We start from the raw sequence: 19980 nt of genomic DNA on the forward strand, positions 1-19980 counted from the left end.
ATCCCCGTCTTTAAAAAAAAAAAAATCAAATTTTGTTGCTTTGCAACCTAAAATGAAGACAGGCACGTTTTTCGCTTTATCCAGCTGTGTTTACTCAGTGCAACTTATAACATCCAAGTGAAAAATAACAACATGTCAGAAAATAAAGGAAAAATTCAAAACCAAAATTACGGAGTTGGAAAAAGGATCACTCCCCTCCGAAAAATGACTTGTACACTCAATCCAGTGTAGCTAATCACCTTCTCAATGGCATACACAGCCATTTGACTTTCAACTGTGATCAGCTATGGTCATTTTCATTAGTTCAGCAAGAAGAGCTTTCCTGGAGCATTTCAGTCCCTGGAAGTGTAACTGAAGCAATCAACTAAGGGGGGCAAGGCACTATCAAAAGATCTCCAGGATAAAGTTGTGAAAAGGCACAAGTCAGGAGATGGATACAAACACATTACAAAGGCTTTATCAATGGCAAGAGGCACATCTTACCACTGGGATTTTTGCCCATTCCTCCTTGCAAAACTGCTCCAGCTCCTTCAAGTGGGATGGTTTGCACTTGTGAACAGCAATCTAAGTCTGACCACAGATTTTCTAATGGATTGAGGTCTGGGCTTTGACTGGGCAATTCCAGCAGATTTACATGTTTCCCCTTAAACCACTCAAGTGTTGCTTTAGCAGTGTATTTGGGGTCATTGTCCTGCTGGAAGGTGAACCTCCGTCCTAGCATCAAATCACGCAGTGTAGTACAGGATTTGCTCAAGAATATCCCTGTATTTAGCACCATCCATCTTTCCCCCAACTCTGACCAGTTTCCCAGTCCCGGCTGCTGAAAAACATCCTCACAGCATTATGTTGCCACCACCATGTTAAACTGTGGGGATGCTGTTCTTTGGGTGATGTGATGTGTTGGGTTTGCGCCAGACATAGCGTTTTCTTTGATGGCCAAAAAGTTCAGAGCACCTTCCCCCATACATTTTGGGAGTGTCCCACGTGCTTTTTTGCAAATTCAAAACGTGCCATTTTGTTTTTAGCTAAAAGTAATGGCTTTCTTCTGGCCACTCTGCCATAAAGCCCAACTCTATGGAGCACACGGCTTATTGTCGTCCTATGTACAGATACTCCAGTCTCTGCTGTGGAACTCTGCAGCTCCTCCAGGGTTACCTGAGGTCTCTGTGCTGCCTGATTAATGCCCTCCTTGCCCGGTCCATGAGTTTCGGAGGGCGGCCATCTCTTGGCAGGTTTGCTGTTGTGCCATTATCTTTCCATTTGGTTATGATAGATTTGATGGTGCTCCTGGGGATCATAAAAGATTTGGATATTTTTTATAACCTAACCCTGACTTTTACTTAACATTGTCCCTTACTTGTTTGGAGAGTTCCTTGGTCTTCATGGCAGTGTTTAGTTAGTGATGCCTCTTGCTTAGATGTTGGCAGCCTCTGGGGCCTTTCAAAAAAAGGTGTGTATATGTAATGACAGATCATGTGACACTTGGATTGCACACAGTTGGACATAATTTTACTAATTATTTGACTTCTGAAGGTAATTGGTTGCACCATAGCTTTTTTGGGCTTCATAACAAAGGGGGTGAATACATACACACGTGCTAATTTTCTGTTTTCTATTTCTAAAAAATAGTTTTATGTATAAATATTTCTTTCCATTTTACTTCAACAACTTAGACTATTGTGTTCTGATCCATCACATACATTTCAGATTAACAAAACATTGAATTTAAGGCTGTAATGTAACAAAATACGTAAAAAGTAAAGGGGGTGAATACTTTTGCAATGCACTGTATCTTGGGAATTTTTTTAAAAGGGAGGGTGGGCGTGGGAGACCGAATTCTTTTCTATACCCCTGTATAAAATCCAGAAGGCATCGGGTCCGTCGGGCACACGCGCGGGGGGGCCCATGACCGCGCGGGAGCGTGCATCCGGCAGCGTGCGCTCGCTCCTAAAACCCTTACAGACTAGCGACATACCCCTACATCGCTTTGCCTGTGAGGGGCTGACTGCCGACGTAAATAGTCGTGCGGCAGTCGGCAAGTGGTTAACTATTAGCATAAATTTGGGCTTTAACAGAGTCATTCTTCATTCAGTATAACATGAAGATAACTGTCTGATCTCCAAATGAACACAGACCAAAAAAAAAACATAAAAGGACATTTACAATAATGCAGTGTATTTTATAGTTGGTAAGGTTGAATAAAGACCCAGTCCATCCAGTTCAACCTGTGTGGGGGGTGTGTGTGTATTCTGTGTCTCTACCACTTCCCATATTCCTGTATATTGTGATCAATAAGATACGCATCTAAAACGTTTTGAAATTAGCGACACTTCCTGCTGAAACCGCCAATTGTGGACAGTAAAGAATCACATATTCGACTTCATTGAGTGGCTGTGTGTCTTCTTGAGTGACCCGAGACTGAATAGTTTTCTCCCAATGCTGAAATAACCATTAAGGTATTTGTAGATCGCCATCATGTCCCCTCTTAAGCGTCTCTTCTCCAGGGAGAATATGTTTAGTGTTTGTAATCGTTCCTTATTAGTTTTGTTGCCCTTCTCTGGACTATCTCCACTTCCAGCACAAATGTCCTGAGGAATGATGACCAGAACTAGAAGGCATATTCAAAGATGCGGCTGAAGCAGAGTTTTGTAAAATAGCAAAATTATAGTTCTCTTTTTAATGCATGCAAATATCCTGCTGGCCTTGTTCGCTGCAGATTGTCATGGCATGCTATTGCATCAACTAGGACCTCCAGATTTTTTTCCATCCTCTATTACCTCAGAGGTTCTCCCCCTAGAGAGTAGCTTTCATTCAAATTTTCTTTCAATTCTTTATTTAAAGTGATTGTAAAGTCGTTTTTTTTTTTTTTTTTAACAAACATGTTCTACTTACCTGATCTGTGCAGTTATTTTGCACACAGCAGCGCGGATCCTCCTCTTCTCAGATTCCCACACTGGAGCTCCTGGCTCCTCCCTCCTGCTGGGTGTCCATACAGCAAGCAGCTTTCAATGGGACACCCAAGCAGGCGTGCTCCCGATCAGCAGCTCTGTGTGACTATTTACACACAGAGCCGAGCCAGAGGCTCTGCCCCTTGTCTACAGATTGGCAGCAGTAGGAGCCAATGGCTCCAAATGCCAATCATGAGTGCGAGTCCTGGGAGAGGCAAGGCTTTCGTGAACATCGCTGAATTAAGAGGAGGCTCAGGTAAGTACCAGGGGGGTTGCTGCACACAGGTTATTTTACCTTCATACATAAAATGTTTGAAGGTAAAAAACAGTGTGCCTTTACAGCCACTTTAAGGTTTTATAGCAGAACACAAAATGCAGAATAAAAATTAAAAAGAGAAAACAATAAGTCTTCAGAAGATATCCCCATTCCAAATAGATCCAGAAGAAAAAGAAAATCAACTACTAAAAACAAGAAAAAAATGCATTTGTATTTTGAGCCCTCAAAGTGCACAAATTTATATTTCCCTACATTGAACCTCATTTGCCATCTGTTTGCCCACCCCCCTACGTTGAACGTCATTTGCCATCTGTTTGCCCACCCCTCTATTTTTTCCAAGTTCTTCCTGTAGACTTGCTATATCCTGTTGTGAAGTTATTGCCCTGCAACGCTTTGTATCATCAGCAACCAGTGAGATTGAACTATTTATCCCAAACTCGCTATCATTTATGAACAAGGTAAAACAGAATAGGTCCCAGGACTGAGACCTGGGGTACCCCTGTTTATAACTCCACACCATTCAGAAGATATGCAATTCATCACCACCCTCTGGAGGCACCCTGTTATCTATCTAGTTTTCTATCCTAGTACATACACTATTTTCAACACCAATGAATGGCTTAAGTGTTCATGGGGTACTGTGTCAAATGCTTTGGCGAAGTCTAGATACACTAAATCCACAGGCCTTTCTTTATCCAGATTACAGTTCACTTCCTCAAAGAATGTTAATAGGTTGGCCTGGTGTGAAGGAGCTTTCATAAATCCATGCTGGTTATTACTGATATTATCAGCAAATTCTTGGACATAGCCCCTTATTGCCTCCAAAGGTTTACCAACTATCAGTGTTTGGCTGACTGGCCTGTAGTTTCCAAGAATATATCTCGTTCCATTCTTGATAATTGCTACCAGGTTATCTTTTTGCCAATCTGCTGGTACCATTTCGGTCAGTAAGCTTTTGTAAAGATCAAGAAAAAGGGTCTAACAATGACCAAAGTTTTTATATATCTTCCAAGCACTCCCAATATTTATCCCACTCCGTTACTTTAAACAGATTGATGCTCTGTTAACAAATTTTATTTGGGCTTCCAAACATCTGAGGCTAGGCAAAAAGTACCTTTCAAACCCAAAAACGAGTGGAGGGCTAGCTGTTCCAGACCTGCGGAAATATTACCAGGCTGTACAACACGAAGATTAATCGACTGGTGTCGACATAAGGAAAGCAAGCTCTGGCCGAGTCTAGAGCAGGCACAATGTGAGATCCCTCTTAAGAGAGCACCTTGGTGCTGTCAGATAATTCCAACATCTATGCGTGTGCACCCTCTTATTGGACACACAATCAAAACAGGCGCGAGAATATTCGAACAGACTGAATAAGGAAATGTTCTCTACTATACCCAGTACTGGGGAACCCCCAATTTACCATAGGATATCAAGATAAAGTGTTTAAAAACTTGGAGACAGGAGTTTTCCAAATATCCCATTTTTTGACAGCAGCAGGATGGTCTACAATAGGTGAATTGACAGACACCTCGGGTCCCTATCGTTTAGATTTATGGAGGGCATTTCAACTACATCATTTTTTGAGATCCCTCCAGTTCCCTACTCAGGGAGACCTAAGCCTACACCCTATGAAGAACTGTGTTCACAGACCGGAACGATAGACCATACAATATCCAAATTATATTCTTTATTAATGACCCCTGCAGAACAATGCCAATTGCCCTTTCTGAAGGAACGGTAAATGGGCTATACCTTCTCAATAGAATGGAAAAATTGAATAATTAAATCAATATTTTCGACCTCGATTTGTACCAAAATACAAGAATTGAATTATAAAATATTAACTAGATGGTACTATACGCCAGTAAAAATGAACAGAATCTCTCCAGAAAATACTGGCCGATGTTGGAGGTGTGAGATGGAAAAGGGAACACTGTTACATATTTTTTGGTGATGTCCTAAATTAAAAACATTCTGGGAACAGATCTGGGGTATAACCCAGAAGTTTACGGAACATCAGCTCCCTAAAGAACCTGCTTTCTTTCTGTTACACGCCTCCAATATATCAGCACAGAACTACAAACAGTCTATTGTTCCGCATTTGTTAAACGTGGCTAAAATGTGTATCCCTCTTAAATGGAAAAAAGTAGATCCACCTAATGTGAGTATATGGATAAAGAAAGTCGAAGAAATAAATAGTTTGCAGAATTTATTCCTATCTGCCCGTCAACAGCTTGATAAATATAAGATGAACTTGCAACAATGGAATGGTTATGTCAACTCGGAAGAGTGCCAATCCTTAATCATAGAGTAGGAGTCATTGGCAGGGGAGGAGGATTAGGGTGTTCGAATCATGGCCACCAGGTCCCCAATATTTTTGTAGCTTCCGTGTTATATATATATTCTTTCCTCTCTCTTTCTGTCTTCAGACTCTCTCTTTCTTTTCCTCTCTCTTTCCTACCCCTTTTTTTTCCCTTTAACTTTTTTTTTTTTAGGAAAATATGGAAAAGGTGAGTGGAGAACCGCTCTAACTGCAAACTGAAAGGTTTTGAGTTATGGAATTATTTTTCTATCTTAATTTTGGATGTCTCTAAGTAAAAAGACTCTGATATGGCATATAGTGTAATATTTGTAATGTCAAGAGTTGGATTGTAATGGATAGACTGTTTTTGTAATTGAATTTAAATAAAAATAAAATATGAAAAAAAAACAAAAAAAAAAAAACAATGACATAGCTAATTTCTTTGAGGACTCCCAGGCGTAAGCCATCTGGTCCTTGCGATATTTTCACATTAAGTTTTTCTAGTCTTTTTAAAACACTGGCTTCTCTTGGCCACAAGGGTACACTCCTTGCTCTGTTGCTAGCAATACTGTCTTATCGATTATACCTCTCCTTTCGCATAGTAAAAACTGAGGAAAAGAATGTATTTAATACAGTTGCCTTCTCCTTGTCACTGACCAAAATCCCTTGATCATCCTTTATAAGGCCAATATTCTCAGGACTTTGCTTTTTCACTAATAATGAGAAGCTCCAGGCTCCTTCAGAAAAAAAGTTAAGTCATCAGCTACAAATACTGTAGCTGCTGACTTTTACTATAAGGACACTTACCTGTCCAGGGATCCCGCGATGTCTTCACCGGAGCGGATTTTTTAATTTGATTCAGGTGCAGGCGCCAGTATCTGTAGTAAGGAAAACAGGACTGTTTCCTGTTGTGCTGCGCCTAGTGAATTGTCCTGTAGTCTTCGGGGCCCTGTGACGCGTCCCAGAAGACTGCGGGGGAAGGAGGGGTGCCCAAATTTCTGGCTAAGTTCACCGTGGTGTTGCAAGCGGGAAGTCGGAGCAGGTCCCTGTCAAAACAAGCTAAAAGTAGAGCTTCTCCTTTTGGGTGGTGCTCCGATATAAACATTTAAAAAAAAAAAAAAAATCGGGATTCCTTTTGCTCTCCTCTGTTTCTCTCATGGTCTATTTTTTGCTGCCCTGATTGCGTTATTACATTTCTTATTGCAAGCTTTATAGTGATGGAATGTTAACGGTGTCCCCTGAGCTTTATTTTTTTAAAGGAACGTTTTTCTCTTTGATGTGCATTTTTATGCTCAAATTTAGCCACCCAGTTTTTCCTTGGTTCTTTTATATTTGTTGCCTTTTGGAATACACTGGCTAATGCCATTATCAAAAAAGTGCCTAAAGCACCCCCATTTTCTTCTGTGTTTTTCGTTTCCAGAATATATGCCTATATAATGCCATGAAGTATGGAGCATAGTTTGGTAAAGTTAGCTCTCTTGAAATTCCATATAATTGTCTTGCGGTTTACAGTGAACCGAATTGCCCTGTGATCGCGGTTTCCTAAGGTATCCCTTACTTCTACACTATCAGCTCTGGGTTGTTTGTGATTAGTAGGTCAAGCAGTTTCCAGTTAGGGCACCCATCAACTGACACATAAAATTGTCCCACAAGATATTTAAGAAGTGCCGAGCCTTAGAAGAGTGTACAGCTCCATCTGCCCAGTCAATATCTGTTGAATTATGATGTGCAAACTGCAGAAACCCACAGCTCTTTCATTTTGGTAACCACTAAGGAAGAGTTAGGACCTGTGCCAGGTTTTTACTATCTTCATGTAATGGATATTTAAGGAATTTATGTGAGTCCTCCTTCAGAGGCTTGCCTGTTCCTCGATTGGAGGAAATCCTCTCCAACCAGGGGAAAGTCCATTTGAGTGGGGGGGTCATGGTTGGTGTGAAGCAGTTGATTAGTTAAGTGCATACTGTATCTTTTTTTTTTGCCTGAAATTGATTTTGATCTAGCCCACTATGTAAAGTATGTGACAGTCCTTTTCATCTTAATGAAGCATAGAAATCCCAGCTGTGTGTGCACCTGGGCCAGGATGTCTGCAGTGATAGAAGTTTTGTTATGTGTGTAGTCCTGTATCTGCCTAAGAAAGGATAGAATAAAATAGCAGAAAAATAGAAAGTTATTTTAATAGCATACCAGGGAGCAGTGGACAGAGGGAGAGTATGGCATGGAGCAACAGCTGACATATATGCCTCTTCACCCCCTTCTCCTATGAATCCATTTAATTTATAATTGCAGGATTCCCCTCCCCATGTCATATCTGTTTGAGAAGGGGGGGGGGGGTATTTTACAACTATGTCTCAGTACCTTTACAAAACCTGTGCTGAAAAAAAAACAAAAAAAACACACCCCCACACAAAAATGCTAAAACATCGGTTTTTGAAATGATTTTCTTCACATACAAGTGTTACCATGACAAACTCCTAACAAGCAAGCACATGCATTAAAAGTCTCTACAATTGTTAGTCTGTTTTGACACCCAGAGAGTTGATATACAAAGGAATTCTTTATTTCATTACTTTTGACAACATTTGACTCTACACTCACCCCCCTCTGCCCTCCAAAAATGGTAAGCGCAGTATGAAACTGCAAAAATAAAAATCGACAGCTATTAAAATGAGAAATGTTTGGCATACACCCATTTTTCAGTAGGGAGTACCCTTATGACATGAAACTGATTGCTTGCATCTCTCATCTTGAGGGGCCAGAAGCTGTATTGCTTCCTCTCCCAGTGTTTAATGTGGGCAGGAGTTGTATTAATAGGCGGCATGAAATCCAGCTGGCTTCAAACTTGTTATCTCTGGTCTTTGGTTAATTCACAATCACAACATATAAACCTCTGCTAGTCAGAAAGTGTCTAATACTTGGAGAAATGCAGTTCACAGCTGGGGATACTATAATGGGGAAAGCCAATGTGCGCCTTTTGTTTAAAGTCAACAAATTTAGTAAAAAAAGAAAAAAAAAAAAAAACACCAACCTAAAAGACAAAAAGAGATGAAGATTTTGAAAAATGAATGTAGTGTATAAATTTGAAATATAATATGTATTTTCTCTGATTAAATACACTTGATTTGGCTAGTTAAGGTGCAATTCTGGTATCTAAAAAAGTAGCCTTTGGACCAAACTTTCAACCCAGTAGACCCTTACAAGATTAAGGAGTTATGTTTACCAAGTACTTTGATGGTCTAGATCAGGGCTTTCCAAACTTTTTTGGGCAGAGACCCACTTCTGAATACAGTTATTTTTCGGGACCCACTTGCTTGTATTTGAATATTGTAAAGCGCTGCAGAATTTGTTGGCACTATATAAATGCAAATAATAATAATGAATATTTTAAAGGGAGGGGGATGTTAAATTAAAAATATCAATTTACTACTTTTCAATTTATTATTGAATACACTTGCCAGATGTTCTAAGTGAGGGGTCAGAAACCTGTGGCATGTGTGGTATATAAGCGGACTTGTAAGTAATCTGCACCCTCATAGACAGTATAAGGCAGGCAGAGGACAGAAATCAACCACCCCAGGACAGTGATCAGCAGGCTATATGGCACTCACCCTCCTTCCTCTGCCAGAGGTCCACAGTGAAGGTGAAGCCCCTGTTTGCCCTCTCCAGGGCCCAGTACACCTCACCCAGAGTCTCCATGATGAGGAGCTCTATGCTGGTCTTGGATTCATTGCTCTTCTCCTTCAGATCCTCTACTGGGTTCACAGAAGCTGCCATGAACTCCTGACACTGCCAGGCCACCTGGACCTCCTATGACACTGAGGCTGCCGTCTCTGCCCACTACAGCTGAGATAATCCCGCTGCCATTCTAGCCACCACCACTGCCGCCAGCAGGACCAAGGAGCTGGCTCTGCACCCCCTGAATATATCCTACATAACAGCCCACATACGTACTCACTAATGCAAGTATCCTCCTCATGGGAAATGCAGACCAGCCTCTGTAAACTGTGTGGGCGGGGTCCTGAATCCATCGCGATTTAACTGCTCTGGCTCTCTGTAATTTGCGCTGGCTTGCACAGCACAATTTAAGTGAACTCGCTCTCAGTGATTTTCGGCTTGGCGCGACCCACTTAAAACGCAGCTCGTGACCCACCAGTGGGTCCCGACCAGTGTTGGAAGAAACTGCGTTTAAGTAAACGGTGTTACTTAACGCAGTTACTTTTCAGGGTAACGAGTAATCTATCAGATTTCTCGTCCTCTACCTGTAACGCCGTTGCCGCTACTTTCGGCTGCGTTACTGCAATTACATCTACCGCCACTAGATGGCAGTAGATGTAATTGTATTCCCCCTCTCCTCTATGACCGCTGTCCGCGGTACTGGAGAGAGAAGAGGAGGAGACTCAGGAGTGAGTCATGAACAATCCTCTCGTCGGGGACCGCAACAGGCAGTGCGCCATAGAGGGCAGGGCATAGAGTCCGGCGGGCGGCGGATCGGCGACCCGACCAGGAAGTCAGTCAGAAGAATCAGTGCCACTGCCAGCCTGGCTGTTAAATAATATATAATATATAAAAAACATAGTCCAGGACTCCACCACCAGTGTTGCTCATCAGCAAGAAGTCCACCACCAACGACTCCACCAACGCACACAGCCCAGAAGAGGAGAGAGGCTGAGGCACAGACAGGCAGGCCTGAGGCCTGGAGGAGGACGGAGCTAGAGGAACCCGGACAACAACAGTGTTCCAGTGCCTGCCAGCCCAGGCCACACCACCAGCAAGCCCAGCACAGCAGGTACCAAAAAAAAAAAAACTCACAGACTCAGTCAGTCACAGACAGTCAGGACCCCCACCAGCCACCCACCCACCACCAGTGTGCCACAGACACCACCACAAGCAGCCAGCCAGTCCAGAGACAGCAGCAGCCAGCAGGTACCAAAAAAAAAAAAAAAAAGTTACTTAAGTCAGGTCAGGAGGACTCAGACCCCCACCACCAGTGTGCCACGCCACCACCAGTGTGCCACGTCACCACCAGTGTGCCACGTCACCACCAATGTTTTAAAATACTGTATATAGTGTTTTTATTCTTCAATCAGTTAATATAAACATCTTTGCTATTAAAGATGTTATAGAACGTAATTGCATTATAGAATATTAAAAAAAAAAGTCACAGTTACTTTGCTGAGTAACTAATTACTTTTTCTATGTGGTAACTGAGTCAGTAACTCAATTACTTTTTGGGAGAAGTAATTTGTAACTGTAACTAATTACTTTTTTAAACTAAGATGAGCAACACTGGTCCCGACCCACAGTTTGGGAACTCCTGGTCTAGATTGTTAATATAATAATAATATTATCTATATATTTGATATAAAACCATCTTTAACTCCACTATTTGCTTTTAACATAACTGCTAAATTTCAGAAGAAATAGATTTCTATGAAAAAAAATTACACTATAACATGTATAGGTCTCTAATACATTTGATAGAAAAATTAGGACCGCTATGCTGACACTTTTCTAGCATGTAGCAATTCTGGATCAGGGGGCAAAGCGCTCAACCAAATGGAGCTTTTTATTATAGATACCATGTGTTAACCATGATAATGTACGTAGTAACACCATTCCAAGCATAACCCCTGTGGATTTTTAATGATTTAAAAGTAAACTAGGCATGCCAAGCCTTTGGAACAGTTCCCCAGAACAACAAGTGACAACACAACATCTTCAGCATATTGGCCAGTTATTCCCAGCTCATCTCCTCTCCATGCAGAACCTGTTTTTCCCTCAAGGCAGTCAAGCTACATACTGAAAAATATAACTGCTCTGATGGCTATACCATATAATTTCCCAGAGATTATATCTCAACTGCACATTTTTTAAACAGAAAAGTTATTTATTTCACAAATTAAATAATGTACATACATCAAACATAAAGAAAGAAAATTATGAGGCACAGAGTACAGTACAACACAATTAACACAATATACAGCTCATAGTAAGTTCTAATCAGTATATACGTAGTACATTACATCCTGGGTAAATAGTACAACAGGCTTAAGCAATTATTTGTTGAAAAACAATCAGAATATTTAGCAGGTTTGCTAACCAGAGGGAGAACGGGGAGTGGACTGGGAGGGAAGAGAAGGGTGAGAGGGCTAGGGGAAGGGAGGGGGATAAAGGCCCGGACCTGGGAGCAGAGGAGTGACATCATACAGATACCAATACCACCCGCTATATGCCAGAATACCTACAGTTCCCGCGGGATTAGGTCTTTGCCCAAGATCCCCAGACCTTATCAACTTTCTTAGGGCATTTCCGACTCATACATGCGAGTTTATACAGGGGTATAATGGAGTCAACCATGGACCTCCATTGTGAGACCGTGGGTGACTCCTTTTTCCATTTGGATAGAATGACCTTTCAAGCATAGAACGCTACTTAAAAAAACAAAAAGTTCAAAAACGTAGTTTGTTACGTTTATTTCTTTCTGCAGCGAAATATTAATACCCTTGTTTTAGAAAAAAAAATACACCTCCTCCCTTGTCCTTATTGGTCTCTACTGTCAATGATATCATGCGACTAGAGGAGATGGTGGCGATGGACAAAGACACATTTGAAAAAGTTTAAAATTCTATGGTATGTTTGGCTTGACTTCTCCACATCTGCTGCCCTTAAAAATATGTTATAGTTATCATTACTTTGTGTTTTCTCATAGTTAGGATATGTTTTCTCCCTTCCCCCATTGGTCACAGTGGTTGCTCAGGATCCTTCCCTTTTCCCTCTTTGGGCCCCCCCAGGCCTACCTCTCTCCCTCTATTTTCTTTATCTTCCTTTACCTATTCCTCTCAGATTTATTTTTATGCATTTATGTGCGCTGATTTATGTACACCTTGGTGTAATACTTATAATTGGGATGCCTACTTTCTCCTTGATAAACGCTGTATTATAAATGCCAACCTACGTCACATTATCTTTTTTGAAACTTCGTTATTTGAATGAATCTTTACTAATGTTTTACTTAGTTTTTTCTGTTGTAAAACAATAAAGACATATTTGCCTCTAAAAAAACAAAGTTGTTTGTGCTTGCTGGAGGAAACCGCTTCACAAATGCCAAGAAGGAGTATTCTGGGGTCCATGTCAATAGAAAGAACTGTTACGATTTTTAGCTCTGTTACCACTGCTTGCCAGAAATTCTGAATATAGGGGCAGGACCACACAACATTTATAATGGTACCAATCTGATCGCGGCATTTAGGGATTGGTCAGACTGAGCGGGATATATTCTTGAAAGCCTCTTATGGGTGTAGTATGCCCTGTGAATAAATGTAAGCGGAATATATCTGTCCCTGGCTGATATCATCAGGGGGATATATTGTTGAAGCCCTTCCTCCCAATCTTCAACAGTAAGGTTAGGCATTTCCTCCTTCCAGATATGAAATAACTGCACATTTTATATATAGAAGTGCTATCTCCCCCACATTATACTAGCAAAGCTTACCCCTTTTTACTTCACACTATTCCATAAATTTAATGCCGCCCTGAAAAATTCTACATCATGTGAAGCAGTTCACAAATAAAAAGAATGCAAGAGGTTTGATTTCTTCACAATAGTGTGGACTCTAGGGTAATCTTGATACATAATTGTATACCTATTGGATAAAAAGAAACAAAAACTGATAGAAAATTGTGAGACTAAAATCATGAAATTTTTAGGTTTTGCACCTTAGGATTGCAATGACTTTGAATTGTCTTTTAGGGTGGGTTCACACCTGGGGCTGCATTAGAAAACAGCTGCTGGTGTGCAGTAGGATGATAGCAGTGCCAATGCACCAAATGCAGCATATTACAGAGTTTATTTTTTTAAACAAACCATTGAAATGTAACAGTGACATTTCATTAAGTTCTACATGCCGTAGCATGATGCGAGGAGGTGAACTGTACTGCACTGCAAAAATGTAGCGCATGCAGTATTTTTCAGTGGAAAGTGATGTGAACTAGCTGGGAAGGAGACCAGGCATTTTGCCGCACCTTGCAGTGAAACTGTGCTGGAATAGCCGCCCAACACAATCCTACCACACCTGATGTGAACCCTTAACTTAACGTATCATATTACAATTTACCACATCTATAAAGCCATGGGTAGGCATTAGAAAAAAATGCAGAATGAATTTGGTACTAAACAGGGGTGTACATAATAAAATGCCTAAATATAATATGGTCATGTTGCAACTCCCAAATTCACCATTAGGCGGTCCTGACAAACTTTAATTACTGGTCATGATGCTTGTAACCATTCCTATCATTGCTAATAGCTTCACATGGGCAGCAATTTCTACCTCCCTTCTGTGGTACATCACTTTTTAAAAACAATACAGCAGCAACTTCCAGGTGTTCAGGAGACAATACTGGTTTTGGCGCAGTCCTATTGACTTCAGAAGGGGAGTTTGACAGGCAGTGGCACCTGTCAAACTCGGCAAGCCAGGGTACATTTGATGCCCTGCTGTGGTGTGTGTACGATCTCCTCTAACTGCCTTGTTAGGCTTTTGATGAGGGGTCGAGGGGCTGTAAAAACCTGCCAGTATTTCCTGCCTGTTTGAATGAAACCTCAGATTATTAGTCATAGATTACAAACACATCTCCCAATAAAAAAATGACTGAAACCTTTACTAAAATAGGAAACGGCACAATGTTTTTAATCATTTGTGATCCGTAGTGGGAGAAAAGCCTTCAAAATGGATAAAATGTTTTTTTTTTGCCGAAGGTGTAACAGCAGCAGAGATCTTCCATCAGGGAACAACAAAAGCGTTATTTAGCAGCGTTCTATAGACCTAATAGAATGCATATTTAGTTAAGTGTTAAAAGGACAGTAATCAATATCCTTATTCTAGAAAAATCATCCATACACATCCAATACTTAATGGCCCTGTAATGAATTTTAAAAATAAAACAAACAAAACGTTTGTGTTTTTATGTCTCCTTGTAACACCCCCCATGAGCTCATAAGCATTCCATTTCTTCCTCATTACGATTTGTTTGGAATAGGCAGTAGTCACAAACAAATCCCATAGTTCACAGCCTCTAACTCATCTCGGGATTGAAGCAGGAGAGGGTGGATACATTCCTACATACAGCGGGATAGAAAATGAAGGTAGCCAACACACGCACAGAAATTTTCATCCCAGAAGCAAAAAAAAGGAATTTGGAGAATGGAAGGTGGCTTAGAAAAATAGAAGGTACTTATTTGAGTTAAGAAAACACATTTGAATAGACTTTTGTTTATAATAAAAAAAAAAAAGTTTTGGGTCACTTTAAACCTTTTAACTCATTACAAAACAAGTAAAAAAAAAATACAGCATTGCCAATAGATAGGTCTGCATATCACTTTGAAGCAGGTAAAATGACCACACGGTGGTATATTATTTAGTTGGTAAAAAGCTCCGCTAGTGTCATAAATAACTAAATGTTCACATTGTGAGGTAGAGATTACATTTTCATTATTTTCCTCTTCTGTCCCTAGTGGCCTTTTCCACTAATAGTGTTTTCATGATGACTAATTAAGCAGCTAATATGCTCTGGCTGAAGGTTGTTTCCCACGTGGACAAATCTGCATGAAGAGCAGGGTCCAGCTATTAAATTGTAATTTGCAGCAGTATAAATAGCAGAGTTGTCAAACAGTGACTGCTACTGACTGCTACACTTGTCAGCGGTATCTAAATGAGAAATAAACATTTAATTATTAACCTCTTAACTGTTACATCAGGAAACACTGGTTTTACTTTAGCAATATATAAGCCTAATCTTTTCAGTCCTTTCAGTCACTCAATATTAAAAAACAAAAAAAAGTGTGAGGTCTATGGTCAGCAACCATGTTTTTTTTCATGGACTGCTTTCATGAATTTATTCAGCCATTAATATATGGACTTGCGCTACTGATTTCCTTCTTCTTGCAATTATTGTATATACGTGGGATGTCTTTTCTATGGGTTTCTTAGGGTTTTTATTTTTAAGAGGGCACTAGATTTGAGGTTGAAATCTTAGTGGTTATTCATTTCAGACATTTTCTTTTCTTTAAAAGTGGCCCTTTCAGGAACTGTTAAAAGTCCACATGAACTAGTTGTTGCTAAGTCACAACAAAAATTTTTCAAAAAATATGTACCTTCAACCCAGCTCTAAGTCAAGTGACTGTCTAGGTTTGGTTGATCTCTTTAGTCTGCTGCAGGCTAGAGAAAGGTGAGAGGTTGCGTGACAGGAGCGTGACATATTGATAAACACAACCAAGAACTGAACAGAGATCAGAATTCCCATGGTTGTGTTATTTTTAGGCCAGCATAAAAGTCCAGGAAAGTAGGTGCTGACCTTGTATGATGCCTCAGCAAAGATGAGCTCCTTGCTTTGAGAGAAGTGGAGTAATTTTTTGGACAAACTGGCATGTCTGTGACATGTAATAAATACCTGGAAATGTTTCACGTGATTCAGTATACACGCACGTGAATCTGAAATTCAAGCAGATACAAAATAAAGACTAAAGGAAAGCAGGCTGTAGTCTTTAAAAATTCTTAAATGTATCTTGTTAAATGCAGCATCTCCTATATATGCACTGCATCTGTAAATTGGGCCTTTAGCCTGGAATTTAGCTTTAACATAAAACATATCTAAAGACTGGTCCAAATATTAAAAAAAAAAAAGAAATATTTCAGAATATCCTCAGTTAACAATAGACTAAAAGTATAACTAAAGGCAAAACGTTGTTTTAAATAGGGTTTAGAGGGATTAGAACACCTTTCAGATTTTTTCTTTTTTTTTTTCTTTTGTGGTTGGTGCTTTCATTAAGGACATTCACACTATAGCAAGAATAGAGGGGACTCTTCCAATCAAAAGAACAGCAGGGGAGCAAGAAACGCTGGCTTCCATGCTACTTCTTCTCAAGGTAGAGTAAGAGATTAAAAAGGATCCCAAGAAGAAAAGATGCAGAGATGGAGCAGAGCTACAGCTGCCAGGGGCAATAGAAAGAAGAAAGCTTAAATTCTTACAGAGAATCAGGGAGTGACCCCCTTGAACACAAGACCAAGAGGGAAAAAGAAGGTTGCAGTGGGGTGATGAAGAGGAGCAACTTCTTGCAAAGAGAATTCATGGGGAGTGCAAGAGCCAAGGTGATAGCAATATGATACACAAGGCCACACCAAGACCTGCAGGTCACCAATGATGCCAAACAGAGTTGCAGGAGGAGGAACAGGAAAAAATTCTAGGGTGGGGTTACTTATTGTCACACTAGGTGGGAACTACTTCACATGATGGATTGAAAAGTATGTTGGAAGTGATTTGCATGGCCAAGAGTGACACCTGGTATACAGTGGGTACGGAAAGTATTCAGACCCCCTTAAATTTTTCACTCTTTGTTATATTGCAGCCATTTGCTAAAATCATTTAGGTTCATTCTTCTTCCTCATGAATGTACACATAGCTCCCCATACTGACAGAAAAACACAGAATTGTTGACATTGTTGCAGATTTATTAAAAAAGAAAAACTGAAATATCACATGGTCCTAAGTATTCAGACCCTTTGCTGTGACACTCATATTTAACTTTGCTTTTAACTTTCCATTTCTTCTGATCATCCTTGAGATGGTTCTACACCTTCATTTGAGTCCAGCTGTGTTTGATTATACTGATTGGACTTGATTAGGAAAGCCACACACCTGTCTATATAAGACCTTCCAGATCACAATGCATGCCAGAGCAAATGAGAATCATGAGGTCAAAGGAACTGCCTGAAGAGCTCAGAGACAGATTTGTGGCAAGGCACAGATCTGGCCAAGGTTACAAAAAGATTTCTGCTGCACTTAAGGTTCCTAAGAGCACAGTGGCATCCATAATCCTCAAATGGAAGACGTTTGGGACGACCAGAACCCTTCCTAGAGCTGGCCGGCCGGCCAAACTGAGTTATCGGGGGAGAAGAGCCTTGGTGAGAGAGGTAAAGAAGAACCCAAAGATCACTGTGGCTGAGCTCCAGAGATGCAGTCAGGAGATGGGAGAAAGTTGTAGAAAGTCAACCATCACTGCAGCCCTCCACCAGTCGGGGCTTTATGGCAGAGTGGCCCGACGGAAGCCTCTCCTCAAGGTAAGACACATGAAAGCCCGCATGGAGTTTGCTAAAAAACACCTGAAGGACTCCAAGATGGTGAGAAATAAGATTATCTGGTCTGATGAGACCAAAATAGAACTTTTTGGCCTTAATTCTAAGCGGTATGTGTGGAGAAAACCAGGCACTGCTCATCACCTGTCCAATACAGTCCCAACAGTGAAGCATGGTGGTGGCAGCATCATGCTGTGGGGGTGTTTTTCAGCTGCAGGGACAGGACGACTGGTTGCAATCGAGGGAAAGATGAATGCGGCCAAGTACAGGGATATCCTGGACAAAAACCTTCTCCAGAGTGCTCTGGACCTCAGACTGGGCCGAAGGTTTACCTTCCAACAAGACAATGACCCTAAGCACACAGCTAAAATAATGAAGGAGTGGCTTCACAACAACTCCGTGACTGTTCTTGAATGGCCCAGCCAGAGCCCTGACTTAAACTCAATTGAGCATCTCTGGAGAGACCTAAAAATGGCTGTCCACCAACGTTTACCATCCAACCTGACAGAACTGGAGAGGATCTGCAAGGAGGAATGGCAGAGGATCCCCAAATCCAGGTGTGAAAGACTTGTTGCATCTTTCCCAAAAAGACTCCTGGCTGTATTAGATCAAAGGGGGGCTTCTACTAAATACTGAGCAAAGGGTCTGAATACTTAGGACCATGTGATATTTCAGTTTTTCTTTTTTAATAAATCTGCAACAATGTCAACAATTCTGTGTTTTTCTGTCAGTATGGGGTGCTATGTGTACATTCATGAGGAAGAAGAATGAACTTAAATGATTTTAGCAAATGGCTGCAATATAACAAAGAGTGAAAAATTTAAGGGGGTCTGAATACTTTCCGTACCCACTGTATATCAGTGAATTAGAGATATTGGGAAATCTCTGGGCAAAGGTCTGCAGAGCAGTTATATAACAAGATATTTGGTGAGAGAGTCAGATGAATGCCAAAGTACCTACAGACCACATGTGGACAATGAAAACATACATAAGAAGCACTGAGAACAGGGATGATTTGGTCATTTGCATCCCTGATACGGAGAGAGGGTGGAATCAGGGCAGAGTCCGATGGCCAGGGAGATATGTGTTATGGAAATAAGTAAAGAGGCTCTAGGTAGCATTGCTAACCTCCACACAAGCATAACATGCGAGAAGTTGTCAGGGAGAGGCAACTGAGGGTTGCTATTAAGAGTTGGTCCCTGAAAATGGGACCAGACAGAAAAGTTGTGTTGAAGGAGGAGATGTATACGAATGATGTCAGGATTAGATCAAGGTACCCCGGACAATACAAGGAAGGGGGAGGTCCCAGAGATGATGTGGGATCAACCAAAAGGGAGAAGTGGGAGCACCAGCATTTGGGCATACTGTATGGTGCAAAGAATTATGCTTAGAAGCATTGAAATAAAAAGGTCTAAACCCTGGGATATGAATAATTAGGGTATGATCCTAAAATTGTGATTTTTTTTTTTTAGCAATGTAAGAATTACATACATGTGTGAATGGATAGAGAAAATAGCCCATTACTTTGTGTGTGCTATTACAGGTAGAAATTCTCTAGCATAAGGGATATAATGGCAGGTCTATCGATCATTCCCCTTAAAGAAAGGTGTAGAGAAATTGTTGAGCATTCAATATGAAGAAGGCTCCTGAGCAGGTCCGGTGGGCTTAGAGGTGGAGAGTCAACAAAGGAAGGACCTGCAGTAGAATAGGGAAAGGGTTTCTGGGAAGACTTGTGCCCATAGGAATATGGGGAAGATTTAAAGTGATAGGCATGTCTTGCCAGATACTAGTATGCACTGCTTCAATTAAGGAGTGTGCAATAGGCAACATGTAGTAAAAAACTGAAGTAGTAACTTTACAAAATTCTGGCAGTGAAAAATCTTTAGCAGCCTCCGCTAATATATTAAAGAGGCCGAGAGGACAAAAGCGCACAGCCGACTTTGCGTGATACGGTTATATTAAAAAATCAGACAAAAAACATAGATGCACTCGCATGTATACAGACGATTCTGGGCATGTACAGGCACCCATCTCCTTCATGGCCCCTTCAAGTTAAGCATGGAGCTCGATCACTGCTGCTGCACCCTCGAGATGGAACCCGGATGGTCCTCTTGCCGAGCCTCCAGTGTTGTCAGCCAAGCGCGCCTGTGCCCCGGCCGGCCTGCACAGTGACTACCATACAATGACTACAGATACTAGCGGGGATTGCGGGGAAGAAGGAAAGAAGCAACCACACGTCCTTCGTCTGTTGCTATGACATGTTTCGGAGGCGTGGCCTCCTTCAGGTCACGCCCATACCAATGCCCAAACTAATTTTATATGTAGTAG

The 19980-nt window shown here is 41.1% G+C and overlaps 1 protein-coding gene across 1 annotated transcript in view; it reads right to left on the reverse strand.

The window, feature by feature from the left end:
- Nucleotides 1-19980, reverse strand: part of DIS3L2 (DIS3 like 3'-5' exoribonuclease 2) — a 1275365-nt gene that overhangs the window by 93083 nt on the left and 1162302 nt on the right. The window lies entirely within an intron of this gene.

The sequence above is a fragment of the Pelophylax lessonae genome, assembly GCF_965119305.1.
Source record: "Pelophylax lessonae genome assembly, chromosome: 3".
In the NCBI taxonomy this organism is placed as follows: domain Eukaryota; kingdom Metazoa; phylum Chordata; class Amphibia; order Anura; family Ranidae; genus Pelophylax; species Pelophylax lessonae.